The sequence below is a fragment of the Leptodactylus fuscus genome, chromosome 4 (genome assembly GCF_031893055.1).
Source record: "Leptodactylus fuscus isolate aLepFus1 chromosome 4, aLepFus1.hap2, whole genome shotgun sequence".
In the NCBI taxonomy this organism is placed as follows: Eukaryota; Metazoa; Chordata; class Amphibia; order Anura; family Leptodactylidae; genus Leptodactylus; species Leptodactylus fuscus.
The window spans coordinates 79375013-79385602 of NC_134268.1; positions in this window are offsets into that span (position 1 = coordinate 79375013).

The following is a 10590-nucleotide window of genomic DNA, read 5'->3' on the forward strand; positions in this document are numbered from 1 at the left end:
CATATATAATTTTTTTGCCCCTCGGGAAGGCCCACTTAATAGTTTTAGGAGTGCAGGTCTCTGACAACACAAAGTGGGTGCAATGCATTGGATACCAAAATGGCATATTTCTTTAAAAATTTCAATTTTTGGGAAGCATTTTTAGTCTCAAAATCATAATACCACTTGATACATTCCTTGACGGGTGTAGTTTCTAAAATGGGGTCACTTTTGAGGGGTTTCTATTGTATTGATACTTTAGGGGCTCAGCAAATGCGACATGGCACCTCAAAACTATTTCAGCAATATATGCCCTCCAAAATCCAAATAGCGCTCATTCCATTCTGAGCCCCAACATGTACCCATACAGCAGATTATGATCCCATATGGGGTATTGCCGTGTTCAGGGGAAATTGTGTAACAAACTGTGGGGGGCTCTTAATTCTCTAACTACTTGCAAAAATTAAAAATATGGCGCTAAATGGACGATTTATTGGAAAAAAAGTAATTTTTCATTTTCACATCTCAATGGTAAAAAAATCTGTGAAACACCTGTAGGGTCCAAGTGCTCACTAAACCCCTTGATAAATTCCTTGAGGGGTCTAGTTTTCAAAATGGGGTCGTTTTTTTTTTTTTTTTTTTTGGGGGGGGGGTTTCCACTGTTCTAGCACTTCAGGGGCTCTCCAAATGCAACATGGTGCCTGAAACAGATTTCAGCTAAATTTGCCCTCCAAAATCCCAATAGCGATCCTTCAGCTCTGGACTTTACAGTGTGCCCATACATCACTTTACATCCACATGTGGGGCATTTCTGTAGTTGGGGCAAAGTGCTTGACAATTTGTGGGGTGCATTTTCTTTTTTAACCCCTTGTGGAAATGCATAATTTGGGGTTAAAGCTACATTTTATAGCAAAAAATGTCACTTTTCCTTTTGTTGGGCCAATTCTGTTACACTCCTGTAGGGTCAAAGGGCTCACTAAACCCCTTGGTAAATTCCTTGAGGGGTATAGTTTCCAAAATGGGGTGACATTTTGGGGGTTTCCACTGTTTTGGCACATTGGGGGCTCTGCAAAAGGGACATGGTGCCTGAAAAGTATTCTAGTAAAATCTGGCCTACAAAATCCAATTAGCGCTCCATCCGTTCTGAGAGCGACCGTGTGCCCGTACATTAGGGTACCAGCACATACGGGGTATTGTTGTGTTCAGGAGAAATTGTGTAACAAAATGTGGGGTGCAGTTTCTCCTTTAACCCTTTGTGAAGATGAAAAATTTGGGGCTACAGTGACATTTTATTATAAAAAAAGTAATTTTTCATTTTCACATCTCAATGGTAAAAAAATCTGTGAAACACCTGTAGGGTCCAAGTGCTCACTATACCCCTTGATAAATTCCTTGAGGGGTCTAGTTTCCAAAATGGGGTGACATTTTGGGGTTTTCCACTGTTTTGGCACCTTGGGGGCTTTGCAATCGGGGCATGGCGCCTGAAAAATATTCTAGCAAAATCTGGCCTACAAAATCCAATTAGTGCTCCATCCGCTCTGAGAGCGACCGTGTGCCCGTACATTAGGGTACCAGCACATATGGGGTATTGTCGTGTTCGGGAGAAATTGTGTAACAAAATGTGGGGTGCAGTTTCTCCTTTAAACCTTAGTAAATGTGTAAATTCTAGGGCTAAATGAATATATTAGTGACAGAAATGGAAAAATGTAAATTTGACCTCCATTTTGTTTTAATTGTTGTGAAATGCTGAAAGGGTTAAGAAACTTTCTAACTGCTGTTTTAGATTCTTTCAGGAGTGCAGTTTTTAGAATGGGGTGACTTTTGGGGGGTTTTATTAGAGAGGCCTTTCAAGTTCCCTTCAGAACTGAACTGGTCCCTTGAAAAATGTGTTTTGGAAATTTTCTTGAAAATTTGGAAAATTACTGCTTGACTTGTAAGCCTTATAATATCTGAAAAAAATGAAAGGGTGCTTAAAATTTGATTGCTACATAAATCAGAGACATGGTTAATTATATTTATGAAAAAATTCGGGTAGTATGACTTTCTATTTGAAAGGCTTGCAATTTCAAAGTTTGAAAACTGCATTTTTTTCAAAATTTTCACCAAATTTCCTATTTTTCATAATTAAAGACAAAACATATCAACGAAAATTTACTACTGACATGAAGTACAATGTGTTACGAAAAAAAATCTCAGAATCACTTGTGTAAGTTAAAGCGTCTCAAAGTTATCGCCATTTAAAGTGACACATGTCAGATTTGAAAAAAGAGGCCTGGTCCTTAAGTCACTTTTGGGCTGTGTCTCTAAGGGGTTAAACAGGATATATATTCAGAAGTGTTTTGTATTGTATTTAGCCAATATATATATTTTTTAAACTGGATAACCCCTTTAATGTCTAATTCTGATTTTCAGTCTGTTTTAAATCTCACAGCTACATTCAGTTTATATTAACTTTTTTTTTTTAATTCAATAAACAGGTAGTTGACAGAAAGGAGGCCTGCCAGAATAGCACAACATTGATGATGCTGCATTGCATTCTGGGAGTTATACTTGTATATTAGCATACTGCACAGTGATTGGTGTAAAAGCTAAACCTCAATCACTTTAAATTTCCACAACAAGCCTGGAATGATTGGAGATTTCAGTTTATACTCCAGCAGAATTATAAATAAAGTATTGTGGATTATATCTACATACTGTATGTTCATAAAGGCTTGTACATACATGAGCACTGCCATACTCTTTATACTGTATAATTATACTGTAATGTTTATTTTACAGGTTCAGTAAGTACAAACATGATAAATGGGATCTGCTTCAGTTATGCTATAAATAATGGTGAATGTGGCTCCCGTTCTTGGTTATATTAAAATCTTGTTGTACAAAAACTCCCCAAGGGAAGGGAAAAAAAAGACATACACAGATGTGTTCATTAACCACAAGGTATTTACTATTGCAGGACATTGTTTTTGTAATGGATGGCTGTATATTCTGGGGCTCTGAAGACCCAGGGAAATACTGCTTTAAAGTATAGTTCTTCAAATAAGAAAATTCACTGAACCGCTGAAATTATATAACAGCTGTTGGATACTGTAATGTTTTCCAGCCCCTGAGAGAGACAGAAAATTACATTTAACATTAAATGGTGCATAGTGAATACAAGGAGGGAACATAGTGACAGGTTTTGAGAATCACTGTTTGACGTAAATTGAACAAATTAATTTTCAGATTTCATGTGATGTTTTTCTTTTCAGTTTTGTTACGTGAGTGTGTCAAGATTGTAAGATATTTGTCAGATATGTATATAGCTGTATAAATATTGGTTCCTATACGCACAAAGATTCCAAAACTGTATATACTTAATCCAAATGCTTCATGAAAAATATTTAGCAGGTTATCTTTCAATGTTTGAATGATTTGCATATGTGTTGGGACAAACTAAAATGTTGGTGTAACGGAATTGCAGCAATTCCCCAAGAGAATGACAGAGACAGTGAGTCCTAATTTTAACCCAGCCCCTGTCCCTGCCTACTATTTCAGGTACCTTAAGACAACTGGGCGAAAGTCCCTTCTCTGAATAAGAACAGAACAGGACAAGATAAAACAACACAGGGGCAGAGCCAGCGAGCCGAGATCAACCAGAGAGGCAAACAATACCAAGTTGAAATCCAAAAGATTAATAACAACGGAAGCCAAAGGTCATAAGTCATACAATACAATAGCAAGAGAAGCGCTTAGCAAGGATAGAGTCACAATAGCCAGCAAACCTGTGTGAGCTGATGACCTGTATATAGGAAGTCCAGGACCCGCCCCAGACTTGATTGGTAGATAGGCTCTCAATCACACAGGTAGGAGCTAAGGTGTAAGAGATGGGTGTGATGGAAAATCAATTACAGAGATGAGGTAATAGAGTAGTGTTCAGACAGAACAAGAACCCTAAGCAAGGAATGAAAACCGAACATGCCTCCGGCACCACAGCATGTGAGCAGATGGTGTAGAAGTTCGAAAGGGTGCGGACGTAACAGTTGGAAATGGAATTTCTGCCAACTATAGAGTTGCTTGGCCTAATACACACTTCACGGACATAAGCACTCTATGAGCTACTAGATGATGCCTCTGTATGCTTTGGCATTACACAGTTATTCTTACTTTGTAGCAATACTTTGGGAGAGGTTTTAGTGATATGGAATTTAATGGAATATGACATTTATTTTTCTATTTAATACCAAATGAATCGGACAATGTGTGCCATTATATGAAATCATTGGTATGTTCTGGACTTCTATGGCTTCAAATAGCGTGGAGTTTGTGTGTCCATATTACTATTGTATGTAAAAGCAATGGAAGAGCAATGAATAATCAAGAACCAAGCAGTAACGATACTGGAACTGACACTGTCACCTCTCAGACACACAAATTCCCATAAGAGTTGTGAATGCGAATTACAAGGTCCAGTTGCAAAGGGTTACTGGTGTTCTGCATCCCAAAACATAGTCCTTTATAATAATACAATGCAAGAATAGAAAGCACGGCACTCACTTCTTTTATTAGGAGTAGAGATGAGCGAACACTAAAATGTTCGAGGTTCGAAATTCGATTCGAACAGCCGCTCAATGTTCGTGTGTTCGAATGGGTTTCGAACCCCATTATAGTCTATGGGGAACAGATACTCGTTAAGGGGGAAACCCAAATCCGTGTCTGGAGGGTCACCAAGTCCACTATGACACCCCAGGAAATGATGCCAACACCTCTGGAATGACACTGGGACAGCAGGGGAAGCATGTCTGGGGGCATCTAACACACCAAAGACCCTCTATTACCCCAACATCACAGCCTAACAACTACACACTTTACACACTCAATACCACCTCTCTGACAGTAGGAAAACACCTTGAAACATGTGTATTTGGCACTTGCAGTGAGGAGAGCTTGTCACCAGCAGTGAATTTGGCCCTTGTAGTAAGTTGAGGTTGGCACCAACATTTGTTTTGAAAATCAGGGTGGATTGAGCCTCTAACCAGCAGAGTTTGGGCAAATTCATGGTGGAGGGAGCCTCTAAACACCCCAGTTTGGGCAAATTCATGGTGGAGGGAGCCTCTAAAAACCCCAGTTTGGACCAATTCATGGTGGAGGGAGCCTCTAAAAACCCCAGTTTGGGCAAATTCATGGTGGAGGGAGCCTCTAAAAAACCCAGTTTGGACCAATTCATGGTGGAGGGAGCCTCTAAAAACCCCAGTTTGGACCAATTCATGGTGGAGGGAGCCTCTAAAAACCCCAGTTTGGACCAATTCATGGTGGAGGGAGCCTCTAAAAACCCCAGTTTGGACCAATTCATGGTGGAGGGAGCCTCTAACCAGCCCAGTTTGGGCAAATTCATGGTGGAGGGAGCCTCTAAAAAACCCAGTTTGGACCAATTCATGGTGGAGGGAGCCTCTAACCAGCCCAGTTTGGGCAAATTCATGGTGGAGGGAGCCTCTAAACAGCCCAGTTTGGACCAATTCATGGTGGAGGGAGCCTCTAAACAGCCCAGTTTGGGCAAATTCATGGTGGAGGGAGCCTCTAAACAGCCCAGTTTAGACCAATTCATGGTGGAGGGAGCCTCTAAAAAGCCAAGTTTTGGGAAATTCATGGTGGAGGGAGCCCCTAAAAACCCCAGTTTGGACCAATTCATGGTGGAGGGAGCCTCTAAACAGCCCAGTTTGGGCAAATTCATGGTGGAGGGAGCCTCTAACCAGCCCAGTTTGGACCAATTAATGGTGGAGGGAGCCTCTAAACAGCCAAGTTTTGGGAAATTCATGGTGGAGGGAGCCCCTAAAAACCTCAGTTTGGACCAATTCATGGTGGAGGGAGCCTCTAAACAGCCCAGTTTGGGCAAATTCATGGTGAAGGGAGCCTCTAACCAGCCCAGTTTGGACCAATTAATGGTGGAGGGAGCCTCTAAACAGCCAAGTTTTGGGAAATTCATGGTGGAGGGAGCCCCTAAAAACCCCAGTTTGGACCAATTCATGGTGGAGGGAGCCTCTAAACAGCCCAGTTTGGGCAAATTCATGGTGGAGGGAGCCTCTAAAAAACCCAGTTTGGACCAATTCATGGTGGAGGGAGCCTCTAACCAGCCCAGTTTGGACCAATTAATGGTGGAGGGAGCCTCTAAACAGCCAAGTTTGGACCAATTCATGGTGGAGGGAGCCTCTAAAAAACCCAGTTTGGACCAATTCATGGTGGAGGGAGCCTCTAACCAGCCCAGTTTGGGCAAATTCATGGTGGAGGGAGCCTCTAAACAGCCCAGTTTGGACCAATTAATGGTGGAGGGAGCCTCTAAACAGCCAAGTTTTGGGAAATTCATGGTGGAGGGAGCCTCTAACCAGCCCAGTTTGGACCAATTCATGGTGGAGGGAGCCTCTAACCAGCCCAGTTTGGGCAAATTCATGGTGGAGGGAGCCTCTAAAAAACCCAGTTTGGACCAATTCATGGTGGAGGGAGCCTCTAACCAGCCCAGTTTGGACCAATTAATGGTGGAGGGAGCCTCTAAACAGCCAAGTTTGGGCAAATTCATGGTGGAGGGAGCCTCTAAACAGCCCAGTTTGGACCAATTCATGGTGGAGGGAGCCTCTAAACAGCCCAGTTTGGACCAATTAATGGTGGAGGGAGCCTCTAAACAGCCAAGTTTTGGGAAATTCATGGTGGAGGGAGCCCCTAAAAACCCCAGTTTGGACCAATTCATGGTGGAGGGAGCCTCTAAACAGCCCAGTTTGGGCAAATTCATGGTGGAGGGAGCCTCTAAAAAACCCAGTTTGGACCAATTCATGGTGGAGGGAGCCTCTAACCAGCCCAGTTTGGACCAATTAATGGTGGAGGGAGCCTCTAAACAGCCAAGTTTGGACCAATTCATGGTGGAGGGAGCCTCTAAAAAACCCAGTTTGGACCAATTCATGGTGGAGGGAGCCTCTAACCAGCCCAGTTTGGGCAAATTCATGGTGGAGGGAGCCTCTAAACAGTCCAGTTTGGACCAATTAATGGTGGAGGGAGCCTCTAAACAGCCAAGTTTTGGGAAATTCATGGTGGAGGGAGCCTCTAACCAGCCCAGTTTGGACCAATTCATGGTGGAGGGAGCCTCTAACCAGCCCAGTTTGGGCAAATTCATGGTGGAGGGAGCCTCTAAAAAACCCAGTTTGGACCAATTCATGGTGGAGGGAGCCTCTAACCAGCCCAGTTTGGACCAATTCATGGTGGAGGGAGCCTCTAAACAGCCCAGTTTGGGCAAATTCATGGTGGAGGGAGCCTCTAACCAGCCCAGTTTGGACCAATTAATGGTGGAGGGAGCCTCTAAACAGCCAAGTTTGGGCAAATTCATGGTGGAGGGAGCCTCTAAACAGCCCAGTTTGGACCAATTCATGGTGGAGGGAGCCTCTAAACAGCCCAGTTTGGACCAATTAATGGTGGAGGGAGCCTCTAAACAGCCAAGTTTTGGGAAATTCATGGTGGAGGGAGCCTCTAAACAGCCCAGTTTGGGCAAATTCATGGTGGAGGGAGCCTCTAACCAGCCCAGTTTGGACCAATTAATGGTGGAGGGAGCCTCTAAACAGCCCAGTTTGGGCAAATTCATGGTGGAGGGAGCCTCTAAAAACCCCCAGTTTGGACCAATTCATGGTGGAGGGAGCCTCTAAAAACCCCAGTTTGGACCAATTCCTGGTGGAGGGAGCCTCTAAAAACCCAAGTTTGGACCAATTCATGGTGGAGGGAGCCGCTAAAAAGCCCAGTTTGAACCAATTCATGGTGGAGGGAGCTTCTAAACAGCCCAGTTTGGGCAAATTCATGGTGGAGGGAGCCTCTAACCAGCCCAGTTTGGGCAAATTCATGGTGGAGGGAGCCTCTAAACAGCCCAGTTTGGGCAAATTCATGGTGGAGGGAGCCTCTAACCAGCCCAGTTTGGACCAATTAATGGTGGAGGGAGCCTCTAAACAGCCCAGTTTGGGCAAATTCATGGTGGAGGGAGCCTCTAAAAAACCCAGTTTGGACCAATTCATGGTGGAGGGAGCCTCTAACCAGCCCAGTTTGGACTAATTAATGGTGGAGGGAGCCTCTAAATAGCCAAGTTTGGGCAAATTCATGGTGGAGGGAGCCTCTAAACAGCCCAGTTTGGACCAATTCATGGTGGAGGGAGCCTCTAAACAGCCCAGTTTGGACCAATTAATGGTGGAGGGAGCCTCTAAACAGCCAAGTTTTGGGAAATTCATGGTGGAGGGAGCCTCTAAACAGCCAAGTTTTGGGAAATTCATGGTGGAGGGAGCCCCTAAAAACCCCAGTTTGGACCAATTCATGGTGGAGGGAGCCTCTAAACAGCCCAGTTTGGGCAAATTCATGGTGGAGGGAGCCTCTAAAAAACCCAGTTTGGACCAATTCATGGTGGAGGGAGCCTCTAACCAGCCCAGTTTGGACCAATTAATGGTGGAGGGAGCCTCTAAACAGCCAAGTTTGGACCAATTCATGGTGGAGGGAGCCTCTAAAAAACCCAGTTTGGACCAATTCATGGTGGAGGGAGCCTCTAACCAGCCCAGTTTGGGCAAATTCATGGTGGAGGGAGCCTCTAAACAGTCCAGTTTGGACCAATTAATGGTGGAGGGAGCCTCTAAACAGCCAAGTTTTGGGAAATTCATGGTGGAGGGAGCCTCTAACCAGCCCAGTTTGGACCAATTCATGGTGGAGGGAGCCTCTAACCAGCCCAGTTTGGGCAAATTCATGGTGGAGGGAGCCTCTAAAAAACCCAGTTTGGACCAATTCATGGTGGAGGGAGCCTCTAACCAGCCCAGTTTGGACCAATTCATGGTGGAGGGAGCCTCTAAACAGCCCAGTTTGGGCAAATTCATGGTGGAGGGAGCCTCTAACCAGCCCAGTTTGGACCAATTAATGGTGGAGGGAGCCTCTAAACAGCCAAGTTTGGGCAAATTCATGGTGGAGGGAGCCTCTAAACAGCCCAGTTTGGACCAATTCATGGTGGAGGGAGCCTCTAAACAGCCCAGTTTGGACCAATTAATGGTGGAGGGAGCCTCTAAACAGCCAAGTTTTGGGAAATTCATGGTGGAGGGAGCCTCTAAACAGCCCAGTTTGGGCAAATTCATGGTGGAGGGAGCCTCTAACCAGCCCAGTTTGGACCAATTAATGGTGGAGGGAGCCTCTAAACAGCCCAGTTTGGGCAAATTCATGGTGGAGGGAGCCTCTAAAAACCCCCAGTTTGGACCAATTCATGGTGGAGGGAGCCTCTAAAAACCCCAGTTTGGACCAATTCCTGGTGGAGGGAGCCTCTAAAAACCCAAGTTTGGACCAATTCATGGTGGAGGGAGCCGCTAAACAGCCCAGTTTGAACCAATTCATGGTGGAGGGAGCTTCTAAACAGCCCAGTTTGGGCAAATTCATGGTGGAGGGAGCCTCTAACCAGCCCAGTTTGGGCAAATTCATGGTGGAGGGAGCCTCTAAACAGCCCAGTTTGGGCAAATTCATGGTGGAGGGAGCCTCTAACCAGCCCAGTTTGGACCAATTAATGGTGGAGGGAGCCTCTAAACAGCCAAGTTTTGGGAAATTCATGGTGGAGGGAGCCTCTAAACAGCCAAGTTTTGGGAAATTCATGGTGGAGGGAGCCTCTAAAAACCCCCAGTTTGGACAAATTCATGGTGGAGGGAGCCTCTAAAAACCCCAGTTTGGACCAATTCATGGTGGAGGGAGCCTCTAAACAGCCCAGTTTGGACCAATTCATGGTGGAGGGAGCCGCTAAACAGCCCAGTTTGGACCAATTCATGGTGGAGGGAGCCTCTAACCAGCAGAGTTGGTGGAAATCAGGGTGGAGGGAGCCTCTAACCAGCAGAGTTGGGGGAAATCAGGGTGGAGGGAGCCTAGTATTAGCAGAATTGTGCAACGCTTATGGTGGATGAGTATGAGGATGCGGAGGAATTGGAGAGGTTGAGTACAGACATGGAGTTTCATGTTGGGGTGCTTTACACAGGTGGGCACAAAAATGACGGCTCTACCCAGTGGTGGTTCATTTTTATCAAAGTGAGCCGGTCGGCACTCTCAGCTGACAGACGGGTGCGCTTGTCAGTGATGATGCCACCGGCTGCACTGAACACCCTCTCAGATAGGACGCTGGCGGCAGGACAGGACAGCACCTCCAAGGCATATAGGGCAAGTTCAAGCCACAGGTCCAACTTCGACATCCAATACGTGTAGGGCGCAGAGGGGTCGGAGAGGACAGGGCTGTGGTCGGAAAGGTATTCCCGCAACATGCGCCTATACTTCTCACGCCTGGTGACACTAGGACCCTCCGTGGCGGCACTTTGGCGAGGGGGTGCCATCAAGGTGTCCCAGACCTTAGACAGTGTGCCCCTCGTTTGTGTGGACCGGTGAGAACTTGGTCGCCTACTGGAGGAACTGTCCTCCCTGCCGCCAACGTCACATGCTGGAAACATCTCCATCATATTCTGCACCAATTGCCTGTGGCAAGCATTGATGCGATTGGCCCTCCCCTCTACCGGAATAAAAGACGAGATGTTGTTTTTATACCGGGGGTCAAGGATAGCAAAGATCCAGTACTGGTTGTCCTCCATGATTTTGACAATACGC